This window comes from Rhinolophus hipposideros (genome assembly GCF_964194185.1).
Source record: "Rhinolophus hipposideros genome assembly, chromosome: 18".
NCBI classification, from domain to species: Eukaryota; Metazoa; Chordata; class Mammalia; order Chiroptera; family Rhinolophidae; genus Rhinolophus; species Rhinolophus hipposideros.
Window position 1 is genome coordinate 54,617,290 of NC_138064.1, and position 24,649 is coordinate 54,641,938.

Genomic DNA, 24,649 nt, shown 5'->3' on the forward strand with positions numbered 1-24,649 from the left:
CCCACTTTCTATGCCAGTGTTAATTGCAGCCCGAAGCATCCTAATGATACAAAGGTGAACTTGCCTTATTAGGTATCAATAATCCTGATCAAGGTATGGTAATTAAAATAGCATGGTATTAGTTGAAGAAACAGACAAGTTGGCCAATGGAAGATAACATACAGATATGTGAACTTGATATATAATGGAAGTGGCATTACAAGTAAGTGCTGTTAAATAAATGATTCTGAGAAAATTCCATTTGGAAAAAAATTAAGTTATCATTCTAACTCAGAAATATTAGCTTCCTTCCTGATAGAATTATACTTATTTTTGTAATATAGAAAATTATATTCCAGGAGAAATAAGACATAAATATGGAGAGAAAAATTTTTAAATATTTAGAAGAACATATTGGAAAAATGTTAAATTTTATGTTATGTGCACCACAATTTTTATAAAATAATACATGCTTATAATAATAATCAATACAAAATTATAAAATTAAGTTTAAAAAAAGAATATACTGCAGAGTATCTTTAATAGCTTAGATTAGAGAAGGATTTCCCAAACATGCAAACCACAAACTGTAAAAACAAAAATGATAAATTTAATGATATTGAAATTAAAATCTTCTGTATAACAAAAGACAATCCAAAGTTAAAAAACAAATCACAGACAGGAAAGGTATTTCCTACATTTATAACTGACAGAATCCATATTCAGAATGTGTAAAGAACTCCCTCAGAGCAATAAACGAAAGGCAAACAACCTATTGTGTGTGTTTTTTTAATAGTTAGACATTTATCATTTATATCCCTCATACAGTGACAACCCTCCTCCCCAGCCATAAAGAAGAAGGAAATATTACCATTTGCAACAATATGGATGGACCTAGAGAACGTTATGTTAAGTGAAATAAGTCAGACAGAGAGAGAAAAATACCATATGATCTCACTGATACGTGGAATCTAACGAAAAGAATAAGTGAATGAACTAATCAGAAACAGTCTCAGAGACATAGAGGAAAAACGGAGGGTTACAACGTATTGTTTTTAAAGGTGAAGGATAAGTGTTCAGCAGAAGAGAAAAACTTAATGGCCAATAAACATGTGGAAAGACACTCAGTCCACCACAATGACAGGGAAATGAAAATCAGAGCAGCAAGAAATGCCTCTTCGCACTCATCAGTTTGGCAAAAAATAATATCTCATCATAATAAGTGTGGGAAGGCTGTGGGATTTGGGGATTCAGGTACTGAATGTGAGGAGCAGATTGATATGGCCCCTGAATGGATATTGCCAAGCTGCTCTCCACTTGCAGATTTCAGACTCTACAAACCAGGTACATGTCCTGAAAATATACCCACGTGCACAAGGAACTGTATACAAGAGTCTTCACTGTATATTGTTTACAATAACAAACAATCAGAAACAGAAAGACTCGTGCATGAGTCACCGAGAAATTATCCTACATGCATGCAGCGGCTTACTACACAGCAGTTAAAACAAATATCCGAGATCTACCGTATCAGTGTAGATCTATTCTGAAAGTGTTCAGGGTTGAGTAAAAAAAAAGGTGCGATTGTAATATATAATTTGGGTAAATTAAAAAGCAAATAATACTATATATTTGCCTAAGTGTCAAAATATAAAATCATCGATGGGACACTTATAAAAATTCAAAGACTGTGGTTAATTCTGGGATAAATGGGAAAGGAGTACATGGAGCATTTCAAATATATCTGTAATATTTCCTTTTTCAAATAAAGAAACAGATCTGAAAGAAATAAATGCCAACCTTTATTAAGTCTAACATTAGATATGCTTGGATGGCTGTATATTATGTTTAAAATGTAATTAATTATTTTACATGTTTGAAATATTGTCAATGTATAAATGTTTTAAAATAAAACATGAATAATACATTATAAAATAAACGAAAAGTTAAATGAAATAAGTTATGAATGAAGGTGAAAAAATTTTAACTATTATGGTTGGAAGGAAGACTTCCATTCTCTTTTAGAGTGGAAAGAAGAGAAAGGAAGATGTACTAGATCTCTGCCCTGCATCTGGCTGTGTGCCCACAGCTCTGGAGAAAGCACCTTCCGGGTGATCGGAATCAGATGCAGCTGTGTTCAGGTCCTCTGCACAGGTTCGCATTTGTAAGTCTGGGAGCAGGTGGGAGAGGTGGGGTGTGAACTCAGAAGACGTAGCAGAGGGTGGAGCCTCTGAGAGCTGACCCCCCTCAGCCAGCCAGGCCACCTCCTACAACCTCCATGAGAGGATTTGCTCTGGGTTTAAAGGTCTCAAGAAGCAAACAAGCTCCAGTGTCTTGTACGGCTGCTGCCCAATTGGTGTGATGTCCCCTCATGGCCAGGACCTGAGTCATGGGCCCCACATTCAGAAGGGCCTCCTGCTCGGTATGGTGTCCTGCAACTGCTGCCATGGAACACTGGGAAAGTCTGGGTGTTTAGGGCAGAAAGCCGCATTCATCTTTATATTGACATCTTGGTACTAATGCTATTTATATTTAGTGAAATAAAGTAAACAGCAATGACTTAAAATAAATGTGCAACAAGGAATTCAGTTATGGTATCTCAGAAATGATTATTCAGGCTGTATTTGGGTAAACACAATCTGATCATACACACACAACATTAACATACACACCTAGGTGGGAAGTCTTACACAGTTTTTATCCAGATAAAAGACACCTGCCTAATGCAGGCTTTCATAGGTGCTGGTTATTCGATTCTTAGGTTTTCATGCATAAAAAAGTTTTTTGAAAAATCAGCTGTATTTCTAGAACCCAGACAGAGAGGATTAATTCATACATTTACTTCTGAAAGCTGAAACAACCCTGGAAAAAGAAGTTCAGGCCTTTTGCCTAGGACCTTAAGAGCTGCCCTTGCCCCCAGTGGCTCTGTGGGGTCCATGAGCAGAGAAACGATAAGCCTGCCGTGTCACTGAGTAGGTTTGAAGCTTATATTGTATTGGGGTGGGGGGAAATCCCCTTGTAGAAGCCCCATTAACTCCTGGATATACATTTCCTTCTGTGGTGTAAGAAGAATGTCTGGAATTGAAGGAACAAATATGCAGGAAGTTTGTATGTCCATTTTATACATACTACGATCTGTGGTTGTGAGAGAACCGAAGGTATTTAGCACAATGACATTCTCAGTCATGGCATTCCACTGGGTTCCTGGGGAACGTAAACCAGTCGTCTCCAGTGGAAAAGTCTCAAGCTCCCACTGGGAAAACATCAGGAGAAAATAGACATAACAGAAACATATTTGATTTTTAAATGTCATCTGAAGACCGCAGAGAGTCTGTGATATGAAAGACCCAAATTCCTCTTTGGTCTACTTAAGCCGAGTAGTCACCACATTATCACAACATGCTGGGACTTGAAGAGTCAGAAACAGTGCAGCTGGCATCTCAGTGCAGCCACGCCTTCTGCCTCTGTGCAAGTCAGTTAACCCTCCAAGTCTCACTTTCCTCATCTGTAAAATGGGGGTGATAGTGGGACCTTTTTCATAAGGTAGGGGATCAGGTGAGCTCACACATGAAAAATGGTTAGTGCGGTATTGGTGCTCGGGAAGCTCTCGGGGGGTGATAAGGATGGTTATTAATGCGGGCCGCCAGGTACTCAGGGCCTCTGTTGTCTGGACCCTGTCTCCTTTCCCTAATTTTAGTGCAGAGAGAACCTGTATGATGGCAAAAGGTCTAGAAGCCAAGAGAAAGAAGGGATGCTTTGGTTCATATCCAGAACAGACTCTGGATATGATGGAAAACGAGCATGGAATAAAGGAGACAGAGTGGATTTAACCGACACCTCAAGAAATAAAAGCATTGGGACTTACTATTTCTGTTGACCACTAAATACTCCCAGAGAGAACTAAAGGCATTACTGGCCATCCTGAGTTATTAATGTGGAAAGCAATATACCTACATGATTCAGCTCTCCAGCTGTGAGATGGGCAAGCCCAGGATATTTTAGTTGGGTGATTGAGGCCTGGCCTTTCACCTCTGTAAGCCCACCTGGGTCCTTAAGGCCTGCTCCTTCACCTCTGGAAGTCCAGGTCTCTTAACGTGTAAAATTGGGCTATCAGTCATGCCTCCCTGTGGGCTTGTTGAAGTGTTAAATGGTTAGCCCTCAGTCGTGTTAGCTAGTATTCTTTTTAATGTGTCTCCAGAGAAGAGCTATGTTTAGAGGATAAAGTGGCACCACAAATCACATTTTTGGCATGCCTTCCAGAAAATGGATCAAAGGTTTAGCGTTTCTGAATGTTCGCAGCCCAGCTCAGTGAGTCTTAACTCTCGCCCTCCTCCCCTGTGTCCCTAGCATTGGGGGAGCCCTCATGAGGACTTCTCAGCCAGCCAGCCTACATATTGTGTTGTGACCTGGAAACTCAGTCATCTGAAGGCTCTCTGACGTGAGCATGAGTCACCTTACCCTAAACGGTACTAGCTATGAGGCCAATACTAGTTGTTTACACAGACGATTGGGCCTCAGCTATATAGGATCATGTCTCCTTGAAAATTCCTAGTCATGTATTAGTCAGACCACCGCTAGACCAGAGAGGAGAGCCTGCCTCCAGATTTTGCACGTAACTTACGAAACCTTTTGAGTAAGCAGTAGTAGGCCACATGCTTAGACCTGTGTGGCCAGGGCCAGGCACATGACTGAATAGAAGAATCTCCATGAGACAGTCCCCTCCACCCTCCAAAGCCCCTGTGTCTTCCAGGCCCACTAGCAGCATCTGAAACTCCTGGGTCTTCTTTGAAGAAAAAAATCATGCCAGAGGCTTTTTAAAAATAGACTTTATTTTTCATAGCAGTTTGAGGTTTTCAGAAAAAGTGTGCCAAAATTATAGAGTTCCTGTATATGCTCTCTCCCCACTCCCAGTTTCTCCTGTTATTAACGTGTTGCGTTAGTGTGGTATGTTTGTCATAATTGATGGGCCAAGATTGATACACTATTATTAACTAAAATCCATAATTACATTAGAATTCACTCTTGGTGTTATGCATTTTATGGGACTTGACAAATTCATGATGTCATATATTCACTGTTACAGTATTGCACATAATATTTTCAATGCACTAAAAATCCCTCATGTGCCACCCTCTTCCCAACCCCTAACCACCACTGATCTTTTTACTGTTTCTATAGTTTTGCCTTTTCCAGAATATCATCTGGTTAGAATCATATACAATGTAGTCTTTTGAGATTGGCTTCTTTCTCTTAGCAATAGGTATTTAAGTTTCTCCCTATTAAGAGACATCTTGGTTGCTAACAATTTTTGGCAATTATAAATATAACTGGTAGGAACATTTGCATGCAGGTTTTGTACGGACGAAAGTTCTACCTAGACTGTTTTTTTCATTATCAAGACCTTCAGGCTGTTGGCCGAACTGCTGAGAGCTGCTGTAATGGTGGCTGCTCTGTGGGGCTTCTCTGCCCTGCTGCTGCTGCTAGCAGGGATGCCCAGAGCTTGGAGGTGCCCAGGGCTTCTGCCCAGGGCTTGGGAAGGATTGGGGGTGGGAAGGAAGGATTGGGACTGAAGGTCATGCAGTTGTTCCAGGGGTGAAGCCTAGGACTGGGTCTCGGCGGCCCAAGTGCTGGTAGACAGAGAACATGTCAGCTTTCTTAAGACAGATGGGAGTTTTGTGGTTCATGATATATCTTCTGGATCTTCTGGAGTGGAACTTATATCTCCAGCTTACAGGTTTGATGGCGTCTGAGTGGATATCACTTCAAAAGGAAAAATGAGAGCAAGATATGTGAAATATACCAAAACATCAGAAGTGGTCTGGCCATCCTACCCTCTCTAAATGAAATCTTCATGCCCACCTTCTTACTATGAAAGGGAAATCATGGGGCTGGACAGACTGATGAACCCAATGGTTATGATGATGCGCCTTCCATTGTTGCCCTCTGTGCTCCTGCCCAAAGTGGTCAACACAAGTGGTGCTGACATGACCCAGGAAACGGAGCAGTCACTGAATGTGCTGAATTCCAGCCACGAATGGCCTGATGTTACCAAGTTCATGACAAAATCTCTTCAAAATAATCCGGCAAGTCTAGTGGTGGCAGCAGCAAAACAGGCAAAAGTGGGGATGGCAAAGGGATATAGTTGTGTGGTCCAGAGCTGGCATTTGCACAAACACGGCAACACCGGGTGACATCTAAGTCTTGAGGGAAAACCATGCGAAGCAACAACTACTCTAAACTTGAGTCATCCTTAAAGTTGATCTCTTACAACCGTTGAGTGTGATAATTCTTCCATACATGTTTTGTACTTTGTTACACAAGAAAACCCAGCTTTCATCCTGTGTCTATATGATGTCACTGAATTAATTACAATGTACTATAGAAAATGAAATTAATACATTATATGAAGTACTATACATTATGTATATTGAAATGTCTTAATCCAGAAAAAAATAAAACGATCTTGAGATTGATTCTAGTTCTTCTGCTTCTACTTGTGTTTTCTTAGAGTGTACACAAAATGGGATTTTCATTTTAAAGCTTTCTCAGTAGAAAGGTGGGCTGGTGAAGTGGGAAGCATGGGCTTTTGTCCTATAGAAGTGCATTTGACCTCTCTGATCTTCAGCTTACTCATCTACTGGAGGAGTGGTAACAAAGGGTGGGAAATATGTGTGAAGATAATAGTTAAATAAGAAGTGGTCAATAAATACATATTTATTTCCCTGCACTCTTTACTCCCTCTTCCCATCTCTCTTATCTTTTCCTGCTGAAAAATTCAGAAAAGTAGATTTCCAGATGATCTTCTGCTTTAATTTTCACACATTCTCATTCAGTATCTGAGGATTTTCAATACAACCCTGACTTTCATCCTTGATCAATCACACATTATAAATTCTGAATGCATGCTGACATTTCTGTGTGGGCTCTGCATTTACAATGAAGGAGAAAGTTCCAAGGTGAGTCTTCATTGGCTGGTAGTAGTGGTGAGTAGTGGGAGGGGCTTGGGAGTGGCCAGTGAGGGGGATGGGAAGATAGTAGTGAGGGAATGCTGTTATACTCACTCATAATTGGGGGTTTGTTAGTGCATCATAATGATCATGCAGTAGGTTCTATGCTAACAATTTATGCCAAGTCTCGATAGCTCATTGAGATGACTTTAGATGTCACAGGTTAGTAAGCACACTAGTAGCATGGTCTGGTCACTCTGATTCATAAATTTTAGAAGTTGTGTATACACAGTCACTACCATGAAAGACTGAAAATAGGATCATCTGTTTTCTACTCAATTGCCTCATCAAATAAGAGGAAAACAATTTAGAATGGAGTTATCTGAACTGATCCATCAAAGGTGGTGAGAATATTCTACATAGACAGGCCACCAGAGTTGAGAGAGGCTTCAGTGTGACCTTCTGTAACCATCTGTGCTCCTGTTTCAGGCCCTGCATTGGATCCCTGTGCTGTTCTGACAAGGTCATCATGACCTGACTCTTGCCTACCTCTCTCCTGCTTGCTTGTCCTTGTTTCACGGTCTATCGTTCAGACATTCTGAATTTTAAAAGTCTCCAGAAGCCCAGTAGTCTTCTCCCAGATCCTTTAGAAGATGCTGGCCATCCCTCCAAGAAAAGCCTACCCATTGCTCTCCATCACCCTCTTTCTTTGTTACTCTGAGCAGCCTCCCTAACTAACTCCCACTGGGCTGGGTATGCTGCCATATTGTGCACCCCCATTACATCATTTACTTCCCTTATCTTGGCACTCCTTCTTTGTGTTACACTCACCTGTTCACGTGTCTCCATCCCTCTGCTGGAATGCAAGCTCCATGAATACAGAAGTCAGCTTCACTCCCTAGTGCTCATAGGGTGCAGCTTTTGCCTGACTCTGAGTAGAGTTTCAACACATGAGTGAATGAATGAATGCACCTAAAATTAGATTCAAAAAGCTTGAAGCACATGTAAAATTCTGAGGGACTGTGTGAAGAAAGAAGGAGCTTAGTGTCACTGTTACTCACACCACAGCTGTAAGGACAAGCAAATACATACAACAAAAGAATCATCTTCCCCAGATGAGCCTGGGCACACACGCTGGTTACATACCCAGCATCCAGGTGTCTCTTCTTCTCTACTAATACCATCCAGATTTTGTTCAAGGGGACAGTGTTGCAGATTTTAAAAATAAAAAGCTCCATTTATAGTATTCCATTGCAATTGGAGGTACAGTTTCATAGAGCTCTCACCAGTGAGAAGCAGATGATTTCTGGGGATTCAGGGAAAGTTTGGTTTTCCTGATAAAATGGCATCTTTCCTCCCCTTTTTCTCACTTTGCCTGGGATGCAAAGGGAAGGTGAGGTACAACAACCATAAAGATGAGGCTGTATTCTAAGGAAGGCAGATCAGAAAGAGCCTCAGATGTTAAGAATTTGGAGGCACGTACCCTCAGATATATCATTGAATGAGGATAACAAACTGTGTAAGCCACAGTAGATTGATTTGTGTCCCATGGAGAATCCCATTTCTAAATGACACAGGGATCCTAAAGTGAGTGCATTTGAGTTTGCGGGTGTGGGAAGCCCCCGATTTGAGCTCTTGTTTTGTAAGGCTCAATGTGTATGGAGCAAGGTAAACTAGCAGGGCCTGAATGCCTGGGCATTCAATACTCAACCTGTAGGTGGTTCAGACACCATTAGTCCTGCCACTGTGCACACATCTGATTAATAAATGTTCAGAAGTTGCAGAAAATCAGATAACTTACAAACACTCCCCCCATCCTTCCTATGGCGTCTCCCTCCCAGTACCCCTTCCACAGTCTACTCTTTTACCATACTGGTTTCCTTTTTTGGCATTCGTATGATGAAGTACGGCTATTTGAACTTCTCACATCTCTGTTGGTTTTTTGTTGAGAACTGGATCTGAGAAGTTCACATATACAGCAGAAACTTTGTTATCCAAATATGTTTATACATCATCCATCTAAGACCAACTCTTAGAGTGTTGTCCTGGACTCTCCAAGTCTTCAAGGTTTGCCAACTTCTCTTATAGCCCTGGGACGCCAAACTCACCTTAGTGGTTTTTCAGTGTGTGTGTGTGTGTGTGTGTGTGTGTGTGTGTGTAAACTTACATTCTTTATTTCAGTTTTCCACTCCTACAAATTGTGATTCAGTTGATAGAACCCAGGAATTTGAATTGTTAACAAGCACCCACGTGTGACATCTGCAGGCATTCTCTGGATTAGATTGAAGAAATACTGATGTACGATAGACCTCAGGTAGCCCTGTGTGAATTAGCTGGTCCCCGTCCGAGAATAAGATTTTGAGAAAGACAAAACTGGATTCAGGCCTGGGGAGCGAGGTAAGTGGATAAAGGATATGGGAAAAGAAACTTGACACGAGGAGAGGAAATGATACTAAAAAAGCAGGATAAAATTGTCAAAAGACAGAATTTTTATCTCCAAGTTTGGACCTCTCAGTGCTGTCCTTGTACCTCACAGTGAGAGAATGTCAGTGTCAGATTGTCGAGCTTAACAATTACATGCTTATTATAATAGGTGAAACCAATAAAACACAAGAGGCATACTCAATCTAATTACACTACTCATTATGTTTAAAGATTTAAAGTTGGCTATGTTGACATGGTCCAAGCTCTTACTGACACTCAGATCATTTGAATTCAGAAGACTGTTGTAAGCATGTGCAAGGTAAATGGGGTGTGGTGTCTCATGATTCATGTAATATCTGTGTGGTCGAAAGAATTCTTATTTTAGAGAAAAATAAGACATTTAGAAAGGAGAGCTCATTACCTCTGGGCCATGCTCTCTTTTTTCTTGGGTCAAATCAGCAAGCATTTAAGGTTGAGTCTGAGCCTTAAGCAAACAAGGTGCACAGTGGGGTGTTTGGACCAGGGACACCTCGAAATGGAGCTGGAACAGCCAGAGCGCCTCCCACATCGTTGCACAGAAGCCGAAGCCGAGCTAATAAGAATTAATTGGCCCTTCCTGTGCACCAGGCTGAGGGTAATTGGGTCCCTGGACACACTGACCTTTTCATTTACTCACCATTTGACCTGAGCTTTTGGCTACTGTGTTTGGAGCTTAAGCAGTCCAAACAGTAGCCACATTCTTCTGCGTGTCCATCCATTCTTCTTTGCTTCTTTTCTTTCTTCCTTCCTTCCATCTACCCTTCTTCTAGCCTTCTAAGGAAGGCAGAGCAGCCTCGGAGTGGAGTTGTTCTGCCAACAGAAGACAGACATTACTTGTCGTCTGGCCCTCTCTAAGGGTGACAAGAGGCATGGCTTAATGAGGCCCCAGCCTCAGCAGTGGAGCTGAGGACGCAAACACTAAGGCACTAACCCTGGTAGGTGGCTCCGGTGGCCCCCTGCAAATCCTCTCAGCATGGGTCGGCTTCACCCTGCCCTCCAGGTCCCACAGGCCAGCTGACGTGGCACTTGTGCTGTGGGGCAGGACCCTGCCTCTGCAGCTCAGCAGCTCAGTGGCTTTTTTCTTTTTTTTGCTAAGAGCTGCCTGCTGGGCTAACTCAATCTATTTCTTCACCCAGTAGTAGAAGAGTAGAAGACTAAAGTACCCAGTCAATACAGGTTAAGGCTGGTTTGCGGGGATAGATGCTGTCTTCCTATTGCTAAGATAACAAGGTTCCTGAAGTGACACCTGTGGCTATTTAGTGCAGTAAGGTGGCCTCCTGGGATCCAAATAAGATGAATAGCAGATAGCCTCGCATTTGTTTTCTATGTTTTAAAATGACCACTCACAGTGCGACCCACCTACTCCCACAGCAGGGTGGCTTGACCTCTCATCCCTAAACCTGTGTCCTCCCATTCTGAAATCATGTGCCAATGCCACACGTGAGGGTATGTGCTAATGCACACATGGGTATCCAGAGACACTCCACTGTTTCCATTATTCTCTCTACGTGGTCACTGATCCAGACTCTCACTTCTATGCTCTGGCCCAGGGTATCCACATGAACACATGACAGATGGGTAAGATATACAGATGAATTTTTAAATTTTATTTTAGTGCCTTAGAAAAAATAAACTACCGATCAAAACAGCAATTCTGTGGATTTTTACATTTGAAGCTAGGTTATTTTTAAATAGTTGACTTAAATAAATGTGTCACCCACAAAATTATGCAGGTGGCATGCTGAAATATCAAAAGGTCAGGAAAAAGGCAACTTCTTGACATTCAGGAAATCATTTTAGCCACTCGGGCTTGTTTGTGATTCCAGCTACTCTGCTTCCCCGCAAAGGCCACTTTGCCTCTCATGTTTGAGACCCTAATCCCATAGGTAGCTCCCCTATCTCTAACTCATCGTCTAGACTCAGATCTGGCCCCTTCCTCTTGGAATCTTTTCTGACTTTCCAGAAAAGCAGCCCCTCACCCTTGGCACCCCTTGGTATAATCTGTTTTCACGACATCCTCGGCAGAGACCTGAATGTCTTTGTCTGGGTGCCTGTTTCCTCCGAGGCTGAAAGCTCCTTCAAGAAGAAATCGGGTCTCTTTCACATGTGGGTCCTTGCTGACTTGCCTGGGGCTGAGCTCATTATACAATACATGCTCAAAAAGAAATGTCTGTGGAATGAAGGAATAGAAAGTTGAGTGCGAGAATGAACAAACCAGTGATGGGCAAACAGCTCATATGGCCACCTCATCAGGAGAGTAATCTATTTAAGGGTCCTTTCTAGAAAATGTTTATACATATCAAAACACTTGTGACAATGTTGTTTTTTAAAATTAAAGTTTGTTGGGGTGACAATGGTTAGTAAAGTGACAGAGGTTTCATGTGTACAATTCTGTAATACATCATCCATATATCACATTGTGTGTTCACCACCCAGAGTCAGTTCTCCTTCCATCACCATATATTTGCTCCCCCTTACCCTCATCTCCCTCCCGCCACCCCCTTACCCTCTGGTAGCCACTAAACTATTGTCTGTGTCTATGAGTCTTTGTTTCTCAGTTGTTTGTCTTGTTCGTTTGTTGCTTTCAGTTTTGTATCCCACATATCAGTGAAATCATATGGTTCCCGACTTTTTCTGTTTGACTTATTTCAATGTATGTTAGAAATTTTTCTGTGTCAAGAAAACATAATATTAATATTTAGGAGCATGTTATTACAAGACAGACCTGGGCGCAAAATCTGGTTCTGACAAAAATTACTTTGGTAACCTCAGGAAAGTTGCTTAACTAACCCTCCATTTTCTTATTTGTAAACTGGATGTCACAATAAGTTATACTGGAAAACTATTAAAAGCCCATATATGTAAAACTATTAGGATAGACTTGGCTAAGGGAAAGGCCCACACTGAAGCCCACTTTACATAGAAGTGCTTGATGAAATGATCCACATATTCTTTTATTTATCAGCATGCACATCCCTGTCTTCACCACAGAAGATTCTGGGTGTAATGAACATGTGCAGACTAGTCAGTGAGTTTCATGGTAGCACCACGTACTGACCTGCAAGGAGCCCACTTCTCGGTCCATGTTGGTGGCTTGCTGTCCCCTGCGTTGATACCAGGCCACTGTGTGTAATTTTTCCTCTGATAACATGATAGCCTAGTCTCCCACCACATTTCTTCATTCATGCAAACACCTTTCTGCTGGTTTCCTATTTTTCTCAGCTGCTCCACATCTGACTCTCCCTATAAGCTGCTTCACTCTCAATGTAGACTTGTAACACTGGTTTCACAGAGAAAATGGAGGATGACAGGAGGTGTTGTTCCTGGTCCCCTGAGTGTCCTCCAAATATGTGTGCACCATCTACTGTCTCTCCTAGGCTGACTTCTACACCTTTCCCTGTGGGGTTCTGTTTCTTCTCAAAACTTCTGCCTCTACTTTACCCCAGAATCTTTTTTTTTTCATGAACATCCTGCTTTTTGCCTACAAACTTTAAAAAAAAAATCCTATATCCTGAAATGGACCAACAAAAAAGCAAAACAATCTTTTCTTTGACCCTTAAACACTAAAGGCTTAACTCTCCCTGACTCCATAGTCAGCTTTCCTGACCATTTTTGCCTTTTTATCCCCACTTTACTCTTGGTCAAGCTCTCACCTGTCTTTCCAATTCAGTATTCTACTAAAAGTCCTTTCTCTAAGGCAGGGGTGTCCAAACTGCGGCCCGTGGACCAACTGCGGCCTGCAATCCATTTTTTATTGGCGTGCAGCAAGTTCCAAAAATATATTTAGTTTACTTAAATAAACCAGGTGAGGCAATACGTACTTCACTGTTTGTGTATTTTACCGCATATGGCCCTTGGTAAAAAACGTTGAAAAAAGTTTGGACGCCCCTGCTGTAAGGTCTCTGACAACCTTCTAATTGCCAGATCAAATGGCTCTTCTCATCTTGTGTAAGCTTTCGGCATTTGTATCATTTACTGACTCTCTTCATTCCTTAGAACTCTTCTTTCTCTTGGTTTCCACGGTTTTACCTCCCTTTTTGTTGTTTCGGGCACTCTCCTCATTTCCTCTTCCATCTTCTCACTCTTTCCATTACCCCAGGATTCTTTGTACAGTTACTTTTCTCACCACATACCTGCCCAGGACAATCTCTCTCATTCTCACCTGTAACTCAACTGCTAGCAATCTGCCTGTACTCTCAAATCTCTCTCCAAACTCTCTTCTCATCCTAGATCCGCATTTCTAGCTGATGTGCTCCCAAATGTACCTCAAGTTTGCCATATTCAGAGCAGAACTCATCGCTAGGTGACTCTGACCACACCCCACGTGTCTCAATCTGGAGTACACCTGGAATCTACAGAACATGAGTTGGATGCCTGACCGAACCATGTGTTACTGTCTTGTAACCTTGGACGAGTAACATTGTCTCCCCTGTCTCAGCTTCCTTGTCTGTAAGACTGTATGTGTGTGGATTAACCAAGATGAAGTTCGTAAAATCTGGAGCACAAAAGAGTCCCTTCGCTCTGTATTGCCTCATCACCTTACCAGTCAAGGGCTTTTATCTCCATCGTTCTTCGCTATTCTGTCCTGACCCTCTGAAGCAGAATCATTTTCCTCACGCAGACTCTCCCTCCTTTGAAGCATCGATTATATTCTTCCATAGATATCTGTCGGTGTGCTGTCTTCCCCTCTACATCGTGAACTCCTGGGTTCACGCTGAATCTCTGAATTCTTACACCAGGCATTCAACAAACATTACGTGAATTTCATTAAGTTGAACAAGATTTTTAAAAATGATATAATACATATACTCAATAAGATTCTAGAAACAAGACAATAAAGTCCATGTCCTTAGACATTTTTACTTCAAAGCCCTGAGTTCCAAAAAATGAGTTTACTGACAAGGGTGCAAATCTCTTAACTAACCTGGGAAAATTCACAACTTAAAAGGTCTTTTCAACTACAATCCCCGGAAGACTTCTGGAGTCAGCTTTGGTGTTCTTGGCAACTGTGGGCAGGCCTCCCACCCAATGTGTACACGATGGAAAAGCCTTGGTTATAAGTTCACTGCCATTTGTAAGCTTTTCTTCTTTATTTGGAAAGGTAGATTGGAACCTCCCTCCAACTTTTCTTGAGAAAAGCTGAAAAAAATGGAAACTTCTTAAGTAATGGATTTAGCTTCCCTGAAGCTCCTGGTTCTTGGCAGTCAGATATTGGAAACTGCAATAAGAGTCCTTTTTCTGTTATGTTTTCAACATTTGGTTCTTAATCCATATAAAAGTGCAGTTGCTATGAGGGAATGTTGTTGGGTCACTCAGAACACAGGAAAGGAAAATAATTATAACACATACACACCCTGTAAAGGGGGCGAATTGTTCTTATCCTTTTTATATTTTCCTCCCCAAGAAACTTTGACTTGGGGGATACGAAATGAGTTGTGAGTAGCCCAGATCACTGGGATGCCTTCCTGTTGCTGAGACAGGAGGATATGACACCAAAAGCACAAGTAATAAAAGAAAATAAAGATGAACTGGACTATATCAAAGTTAAAACCTTCCATGAATGAAAGGACACAATTAACAATGTGCAAAGGCAACCTACAGAATGGGAAGAATATTTGTAAATCATACACTGATAAGGGATTAATATCCAGAATATACAAAGAACTCCTATAATGAAACAAACAAACAAAAAACAACAACCCACAAATAACCTTTAAAAATGGGCAATGGATTTGAATAAACATTTCTCCAAAGAGGCTATACAACGAGCATATGAAAAGATGCTTAGCATATTAATCATTAGGAAAACGCAAATAAAAACCACAGTAACACCTCAAACTCATTAGGACAGCTACTATCACAAAAACAGAAAATAGAAGTGTTGGCAAAGATGTGGAGAAATTGGAACTTTCGTGTACTCTTGGTAAAAATAGGAAATATTGCAGCCTCTACGGAGAACAGTATTGTGGTTTCTCAAAAAATTAAAATAGAATTATCATATGATCCAGCAATTTTACTTCTGGACATGTATCTAGAAAAACTGAGAGCAGGGTGTTTAAGAAATATTTGCATATCCATGTTTACAGCAGCATTCTGCATGACAGCCAAAGAAGGGAGCAAGTCAAGTGTGCATCAATGGATGACTGGGTAAACAAAATCTGATATATGCATACAATGAAATATTATTCAGCCTTAAAAAGAGGGAAATCCTCACCCATACTACAACACAATGTCCTCCTGGAGGACATTATACTAAGTGAAATAAGCCAGTCACAAAACGACATTTACTGTATTATTGCACTTATATGAGGTATCTAAAGTAGTCAAAATCATAGAGAGTAGAATGGTGGCTGCCAGATGCTGGGCGGATGGAGAATCAGGAATTATTGTTTAATGGGTATAAAGCTTCAGTTTTTCAAGATGAAAAAGTTTTGGAGATTGGTTGCCCAACAATGTGAATATACTTAACACTAGTGAAGTATACTCTCAAAAATGGTTAAGATGGTAAAGTCTAAGTTACGTGCATTTTACCACAATTTTTAAAAATCATTAACAACAACAACAACAACAACAACAACAACAAACCAGAGCTTTTGATGAAAGCAATGGTTTCTGTTCTGTCTCAAACATGTCCAGGATTGAATCCCATTACGTCACCAATGTTAAACAGGTGGCTTGACCTGGGTTAAGGTTCTGTTTCCTCATCTGTTAATGGAGGGCATACATTTCCTCACAGGGTTACAGTGAGGATTGAGTGAGATACTGTCACTTGTAAAATACTTAGCACAAATTATAGCACATAGAAGGTGCTCAAAAAATGTTGGTTCCCTTTACCTAATATTTGTCTACCCTAAACAAAAAGTCAGTCAACCTGTCAGCAAAAAGGATTTACTGGGGGAAAAGAAAGAATTGCAATGGGTATGTGAGGACATGGTGAGATACACGCAAATCCCAAGACAAAAAAAAAAAAAAGAAGGAAGTTCTTTTTTGAAGGAAAAAGAAAGTCCAGGGGAGGGGCTGTTATAAAGATAGAATTCCTTTCACTGTAGGTCTTTTGCAATAGACATAAGGTATGAGAGCTCCTCCTACAGGCCCTCCCAATTCTTGTCTTGGTTAAGGTCTGTCATCAGTTTTGACAAATTCATGAGCACAAGAGAGTGAGGACCAATTGGATTGAGGTCTACATGGAAGGTCTCTTGTCGAGAAGCAGCGTGTGCCTTGTGGATAGTCCCTGCGAGTTGCTCTGCAGGAGAGAAGGGGTTGGTGCTCTGTTCACCCCAGATTTGTAGGCCAATGATGTTTTGAAGCTATGTTTCTGGTGCTTCCACAGGACTCTCCTAACTGACTTAGCTTCTGACTTGTGCTGACAGGGAGGCAGAAATTCTCCCACTCAGAATTGGTTATTTTCTACTGGGGATGAAGGTTGAATAGGGAGTAGGAAATTATTTACATATATGGTCAACACACTACCATTTCTTTCTATACCTCGTATTTCCCAGTTCCCCTCAGAAGTTCTTACTATCCTGTGGCTTTTGCTGGAATACGGTGGTTTCCCAGAAAATTTTAGCTTCTTTTCTAAACCTCTGCTTGGCGATCTTAGGATCCTTGAGTGACAGACTTGGTTTAAGGGTTTCTGTCCTTGAACTTTAACATTTAGACATTCAAGAGGAAACATCAAAGTTTGAGGAATGTATTTGACCTATCCCCAGTGCCAACGTAGGTTGGTTGGATGTCCAAGTAATACATGCTCTACCTATTGCACAAAAGTTGGTCAAAGCTGTCTTGGGGTGCTCCCAGTCTCCTAGACAATGAGGTGAGGAAGTTTGGGGGTAAGGAGGAGGAAGAACAGATGACAAGGGAACTTGAATTCTATGGTATTCATGGGTCAAGTAAAGGCAGTGAAATTTTAGCTATATAGAACTATTGACTATATTTATTAGCCAAGACATTCTCAGATTCCCAAAGTCAGCTCGTTAATTGGAGAGGTATGATTTCAAAAGAATGGTGAAGCATTTTTTCCTTTAAATCTTTTTTCCTTCAAGACTGAAAGTGCCTGAAATGATTACTACTATTCTATTTTTTCCTCATTTATATTAATAGGTATTAACAGTAATGGGTTGTGTAAAATTTTTCCCAGGATGAGTTTATCAATTCCTTCTCTTAGTCTACAGTTATTGATGGCCCCTGGCAGGAGGAAGTAAAGTCACAGAGTGGGTGTGTCACATGAACTAGCAGAAAAAGGTAGTGCGGCCTAGTCTAAAGCTCCCCATAAGTGGTTCTTGGACCAGCAGCAGCACCTGAGGAAGCCAATGCTCAGGCAGTCCCCAGACCTGCAGAAGCAGACTCTCCTTCGGCGTTAAGGAAAGATGATATAGGAACATTTGTGACAACATGGATGGATCTTGAGAGTATAATGCTAAGCGAAATAAGTCAGAAAAAGCAGAGAACCCTATGATTTCACTGATATGTGGTATATAAACCAAAAAGAAGACAAACAAATGAGAAACAAAAACTCATAGACACAGACAATAGTTCAGTGGTTACCAGAGGGTAAAGGGGGTGGGGGCAGGGAGATGAGGGTAAGGGGGATCAAATATATGGTGATGGAAGGAGAACTGACTCTGGGTGGTGAACACACAATGGGATTTATAGATGATGTAATACAGAATTGTACACCTGAAATCTATGTAATTTCATTAACAATTGTCACCCTAATAAATAAATTAAAAAAAAAAAAAAAGAAGTCTCCAGGTGAACCTGATGCTCGGGCAAGGTTGGAAACACTCCTTTACCATCCACAATCCGTAATTCCTATGTGCCGAGTTCATACTTTGTGCTAGACTCTTATATATTTTATCTACTAATTACACCAATCCCTTGAGGTTGAGAAGTCTCCATGCTGAGCCAGTGGTTTGAACTTTTCTCCCAGAGCCAATTGGAGACAATGAAAGAGCTCTTAACAGACACGACTCTCACAATCTCTGTTTCCCAAAAATTTCACTTATTTTTCTTAAGGCGCCAAAGTATGAAAACGAGCATACTGTCTGCCTGACCCTTGTACTGACTGACACCACATGTGATTAAGACAGGATTCACTTAATTAATGCCCAGGATGCACTTAGCATAGTACATATTCTAGACAAATTAAACTCGTCACTGTAATTCCCTCCCTTTCCCAAATTTCTATTACTCACATTTTTTTTTTTTTTAATTTCAGGTTACTTTTTCTTCCCTAAAATGTCATTTCTATTCGAATTTCTTCGTTTATAAATATTATCCATGTTTTGAATCCAGCTCAATTCCACATCCTCTAGATCCTTCTTAAATGCTCACTTGGGAGGTCCTCATCCTTTCCTCTGCATCCCCATGGGCCTTAATTTTTACAGTTCGACAAACCTCAAAATACCCTCAGAGAGTCCGGCACATCACAAACAACTAAAACTGTTAGTTAAATGTAGAAACAAACATGACACTGAAAAAATGTATAGGTGTTCTAGAAATAATTTTTCCTAGCATTGTCTCCACATAACATGTGACCAATAGGCAGACATTCCATCTCATATTCTTCCTTCAGTACATTCAAAGACTCTAGGGAGAAATTATTCTCCTCTCTAGTACTTTGTAGGGTAGGCATTGATTTTACTCTTCACTGTCAAATTCCTCATACGAATAGTCTGCAAATGCAAATGGCAAATGGATTCCACTCAGTGTGCCGGTTGAGCACTGTGCTGTGGAGAGCTATAAATTCTCTGCCATCTAAATTCATCTACAAAGACTTTGGGGTCCTTTCTGATGTCCTCCGTGGACAAGTATCCCGGGGCAGCCATTCCCATGCCATGTAGTCTGCAGTCGCCTCCATTTTCTTGGACTTAGTGACTCTTTACCCCCTTCTTTCCAGTAACTACTCATTATCATTAATCTAGTCATAAGTAGGTGCACACTGTGTGTCAGGAGTCTCTTTAATGCTGCATTTGGGGATTCCAGGCAGAAAAAGCCCTACGGGTAAAGGCAGAGGCATGGAGCAGCCCAAAGAAATCCCATTCCCCCTTGTGCCTTAGCCCGCTTATAGGCCCAGAAATACCTGCTCATCCAGTCTCAGAACCCTCCCTGATGCCTGCAGGTGGCACTGACCACCCACAGTACGTCTCTGCACTGAGCTCCCTAAGACCTAGATGATGGCGTCCCGTAATTGTGTACATTTCCTCTCCAGTCTCTCTCCTACCACTTGGCCACCCCTCAGGAACTGTCTTATTCCCTGGGCCGCACTATGTCTGGCAGATAGGGCACTTACATGTTTTTGAATGAATGGATAGATTGTTAGACAGATGAGTGAGTAAATAAATGTAAGTTTTGGCCTATGAGGGATAATGTTTAGTTTATACAAGTTTATACAAGTTTATACAATTCCAACTTAATTTACCAGTTCACTTGAAAACAACAGAGCTGGAGAAAATGTGTGATTCTTATTTACAAAAATTTTACTAAATTTATCTTATTTCAACAGTGGATGTTCCACAGGTTATCACAGAAAAGTGAGAGAAAGGGGAAGCTATTTCTGTCAACTCTTCATCTAATGCAAGAATGGCCCGTTGTATAGACACATGTCATTAGGGCATTGTCTCCCTCTGGAAGGTGGTGCTGTTGGGGAAAGGACTTGATTTCAAGTAGCAACTGAACCTCAGATCTGGTCCCTGGCTCTCCGTGCTGGGAGAAAGTCTAAGGAATTATCAGAGAGCGATGGGCCAGGAAAGTGAGTCATTTCCTCCCCTGGCTCTCTACAGGGTTGGCCTGTGAGACTCTGAAATGGATTTGGAGTGACCCCTGATGTGTTCTTACCCCCCACAAAGTAGCCTTAAAAAATATCTTTATGCCTAACAGGACGTGAGTTAAACTGCGAAATGACTCTGCTAGCCAGCAACGTAAGTCATCAAGCTGAGGGGTGGGGTGCAGCTGGTGACTGGTGTTTGTGTTGTCTCACCAAAAGTGCCTCTGGGGGGTGCAGAGAAATGTCAGGGAGGACATCCTAGGAAGAGGGGCAAGCTGAGCGTCTCCAAACAGCCACTGACTGAGACTGTGTCACTGATTACTGCACTAGTGAGACCCAGGGGGAATGTGGGAGCTGGCAGGTGAGTCAGACACACACTCACATGCATGGGCACCCCAGGGTGGATGCATTTTGTAAAGGGATTCCTTTGCTGTCAGCACCTGGCAAGTGCTGACCTGAAGATTAGCAGGGTCAGCATGGCTGGGTGTGCATGGGGGCAGGGGATGAAAAGCACCGGCCTGAACACATTTCCTTGGTGACAACAGGCCTGGGTGACAATGCACAGGCTTCTTAATCAGCTGAGTGTATCTGTGGGCTAGGCACTGAGAGCACACTGGGGAGAAAAAGCCAAAGGAAGAGAGGGAGCCAGCTCTACTTTGCTAAAAGAGAGATTAAATTTCAACCCCTGGAGGAAAACAAAAAGTGAAAATGAAAAATGAAAAACGCTAAACTCCAGGTTTATTTTGTGGACTTCTGTTGTGTTTTGAAACACTGACCTGTCTTTGAACACTTGTGGAATGATAGATCTCTGCATTTGTACCACGGCTGCCTAGCTGCTGGCTGGCTCAGTAGGCATCTCCCAGACAGTGCTTTCTGGTCAGAGTGGTGAGGGGAAGAGCGAAGCCTGACCCTCCACATTCTGTCTGATCCAGCACAGCTGTGTTCTCTCATTCCTGAGAACCGGACAAGTTTCCTGAGCCCTGGGCTGATGTTCTGTACCACCGTTGGTGCAGCTGTAATTTTCACAGGGGAGCCGACTTGGACCTCTAATCCTTACTCCAGACACCTTGCACTCCTGAGACGTGTGTATGCATGCATGCGTTTTTTTGTTTCTGTTTTAAGTGTTTTTCAGCTGTGCTTTTGAGAGAGTGCCTCTGTCCAAAATTTTAAAAAAGGAAAAGGAAAAATAGCTGGGAGGGGGTTAGTGTCACAACTGCCTGATTCTGACCGCAAAATTTTAACATTTACAACAGCAAAAATAATGTTATTGTCCTATGCTCACCTACTTATGTCTGTCAATTCCTGTTTCCTTTTCTGGAGTTGAATGATGGATACCATGCCCCTCTTTTTGCTCTGAACCATGGAAGAATTAACCCAGAATTAAAAGTACGAGAGGTGGGTGGGGGCGAGTAGGGGGAGCTTGGAAACCCATTACAACTAGTCCCAGACTTGCATAACCAACTTTAGATATTTTTCTCAAGACTTATATTTTGGGAAGGAGCTATTTTATGAATGGATGAGGCCTGACACACGAAACGCGTGGGATCTGTCTGAGTGCCTCATCTGGGTCAGCTGTGACATCTGGCTCTTAGGAATCTGGCACATTGTGACTCATGGATACACAAATACTAATCCTTGATAGCGACCACTTGTGACTGCCGGCAAACAATGTCAAATGCCAGGGAACTGCTGTGGCCGCTTTGGCTGAGCTTCTCAGACCACTGCTGTCCCGGCTGCTGTCAGGGCCGCTCACCAGGCTGCAGGGCTTCTCACCCCACTAGGACCCCAGGCAGCCAGCCCAGCGCATGGCAGATGGTCTGGACTTGAACCCTGGCACAGCCACGCCTCCGCTGAGAAGGTGGCCAGTTAGTTAGCTTCTCAGAGTCTGTTTCTTTACCTGTTAAAAAAAAAGTAAACGTAATTAAAACAGCTAACATTTATTAAAACTGCCCATGAGCTGTTCTGAGAATGATACAGGAATTATTTCACTGAAAAATATAAAATATGATGTGTTTGGTACCTTTGCCTATGAGGAAACGGGCGCACAGCCACAGTAGCAGCAAGTGGCTACAATTCCCTGTGCTTTTCTGAGACACCAGAGCCGTGGTTTTCAACCGGGGGTAATTTTGCTCCCCAGGAGATATTTAGAAATGTCTGGGGACATTTTTAGCTGTCACAACTGGGTCCGGGGGAGGATGCTACTGGTATTTCCAGGGTTGAGGACAGGGCTGCTTCCTAATATCCTACAGTGTACAGGATGGTCTCCACAACCAAGAAGTTTCCAGCCCCAAATGTCCATACTACTAAGGTTGAGAGCCCTGCCTTAAAGTCTGTCCTCTTAGCCACCGCACTAACTCCCTAGATGATACCGATGAGGACGGGTTTTGGAGGATAAAGTGGGAGGATACATGTAAAACACTGAGCACAATGCCCGGCACATAGTAAGTGCTCAGTAAACTCAAGCTTCCATTGCTGCTGCTGCCGCTGCTGCTTTTCATCTCCAACCTCTTTTCTCCATTATTAGAAATGTCTTGACCTTGGTATCTTTTTCCTTTATCAGAACAGCCCATGAAATATAGTAAGAAAAGACAGATTTCCTTTTTCTGCCTAGTGCTTGCTTATGTTTTTTTTTTGTTTTCCCCCATAGCATGCCTTCTGTGTTCAGATCTCCATGGGGACATATGTGTGGCTTTACCTGGGAACTGCATCATTGTATCTTTGTTGGAGAGGTGGCTCTCCATCACACTTCTTATGAACATCACCTGGGTCAGCAGGGCTTAATCCTCTTGATCCTCAGGGGTGTCCAAACTTTTTTCAACGTTTTTTACCAAGGACCGTATGCGGTAAAATACACAAACAGCTGGGCCACTCACTTGAGGTGAAGTACGTATTGCCTCACCTGATTTATTTAAGTAAACTAAATTTATTTTTGGAATTTGCTGCCGGCCAATTAAAAATGGATTGCGGGACAGCAGTTGGCACGCGGGCCGCAGTTTGGACACCCTTGCTCCAGCAGGTTCATCGATGACCAGGCAATGCCAATTGTCCAAGCGTTAGGAAACTGGTTTCATCAATGAAGAAAGTTTCATAAATGAAAACTCCTAAGGAAGGAAGCGTATGGCTTCCTGTTACGTATCTAGCCCCTGTTAAACTCTAGAATATCCCAACAATTCCTTTCTTCCCTAGAAGTTGAGTGGGTCAGAACATAGTAAGGAAAAAGTAAAGACTTGAAGGATCAACAATTGCTTTCCAATAAAAGGGAATTGGTGGTGGGGGGCACAATGATTTGACTTTTCTCTTCTTTGTAACTCCTCCCAGTTGGGAGCAGAATTTCGAGCCCCAAGTGGGTATCGGTCATTGTTGAGAGCTACCTGAGACCTGTGCTAAAGTGTGCACTTTTCTGACGGCTGGTCCCATGTTTCTCAGAGCCACTCTATTGTTTCTGAGTACAGGACACTGTAGGCCACAATGCTTAGGCAAGTAGGTGATAACAACCACAACTCTGCAACTATAGTACATTTGGTGAATGTTTGCCGGGCGCTCAGCCCTCACTGCTCTAGCCACATAACATGTATTAACTTGTCTTCATAATAACCAGACAAGAGAGGTTCTATTTTTACCCCCAGTTTAGATATGGGAAAAACCAAGGCACAGAGAGGCTAAGCGATTTATTTGCCCCAAGTGCAAAGATAGGGAGTGGTGGAGATAAGAAGTTAACTCAGGCAGTGCAATGCCAGCGGCCACATTACTGACCACAAGGACAAGCTGCCTCTACATAGAAGAGGTTAGAGGTCATCTAGTCAGGTGGGCAAAGATTCCAAAACTTAGAATCAAGGTCAAGAGATCACATGAATAACTGAAACACACACTTAAGTTGCCAGCATTCTTTATGAGCTATTTTGTATTTCTCACAAAGAGCAGGATTGATGAGTGGGTACACATAGCCGTGGGTGAAGGGGCCTCGCGTGAGTGTGGTTTCAGGTGAGAAGCAACCAGAAGCTGTCATTCTGATGAAGGGATGGGACGGGAAGTTGGGGTCACAGAGAAGGTATGAAATGTTGATCTATAGCTGTGAACTGCATCTAACCATAATGAGGTATTCACAAATGCACACCTTCCATGAACCATCCAGCAAATATTTTCTAAGTGCCCGCTGTGTGCCACAGGAACCAGTCAGCACCCATGGATATGTCAGCACAGAGGCACTACACTTCTAAAGGAAAACTTTACGGCATGTGAGTATTCTTTGAATATAGATGTCAGCCTATTCAGAGAGATGGTTTTAAATATAGACTCATTCTATCATTCTGTCATGCTAGAACTGTTTAGTCTACACTTTAAAATATTCAAGGATTGGACACACTGTAGAAACTGAGTTTCGTAGAGAAACTGAGTTGAATCAATATCCCTAAAAAAAAATACTTTACACACAGAGTTTTGGGAGTTTTGGTCTTCTCTAAATATCACCTCTAATTGAACTTCTAATGCCTACTAA

General features: G+C 42.0%; 1 pseudogene across 1 annotated transcript; it reads left to right on the forward strand.

Moving 5' to 3' along the window:
- The first annotated feature begins 5,417 nt into the window (after positions 1–5,417).
- LOC308510446 (endoplasmic reticulum membrane protein complex subunit 7-like) lies at positions 5,418–6,121 on the forward strand (annotated as a pseudogene). The gene has a single exon. The product of its transcript is annotated as an endoplasmic reticulum membrane protein complex subunit 7-like (transcript).
- Positions 6,122–24,649: the final 18,528 nt, after the last annotated feature.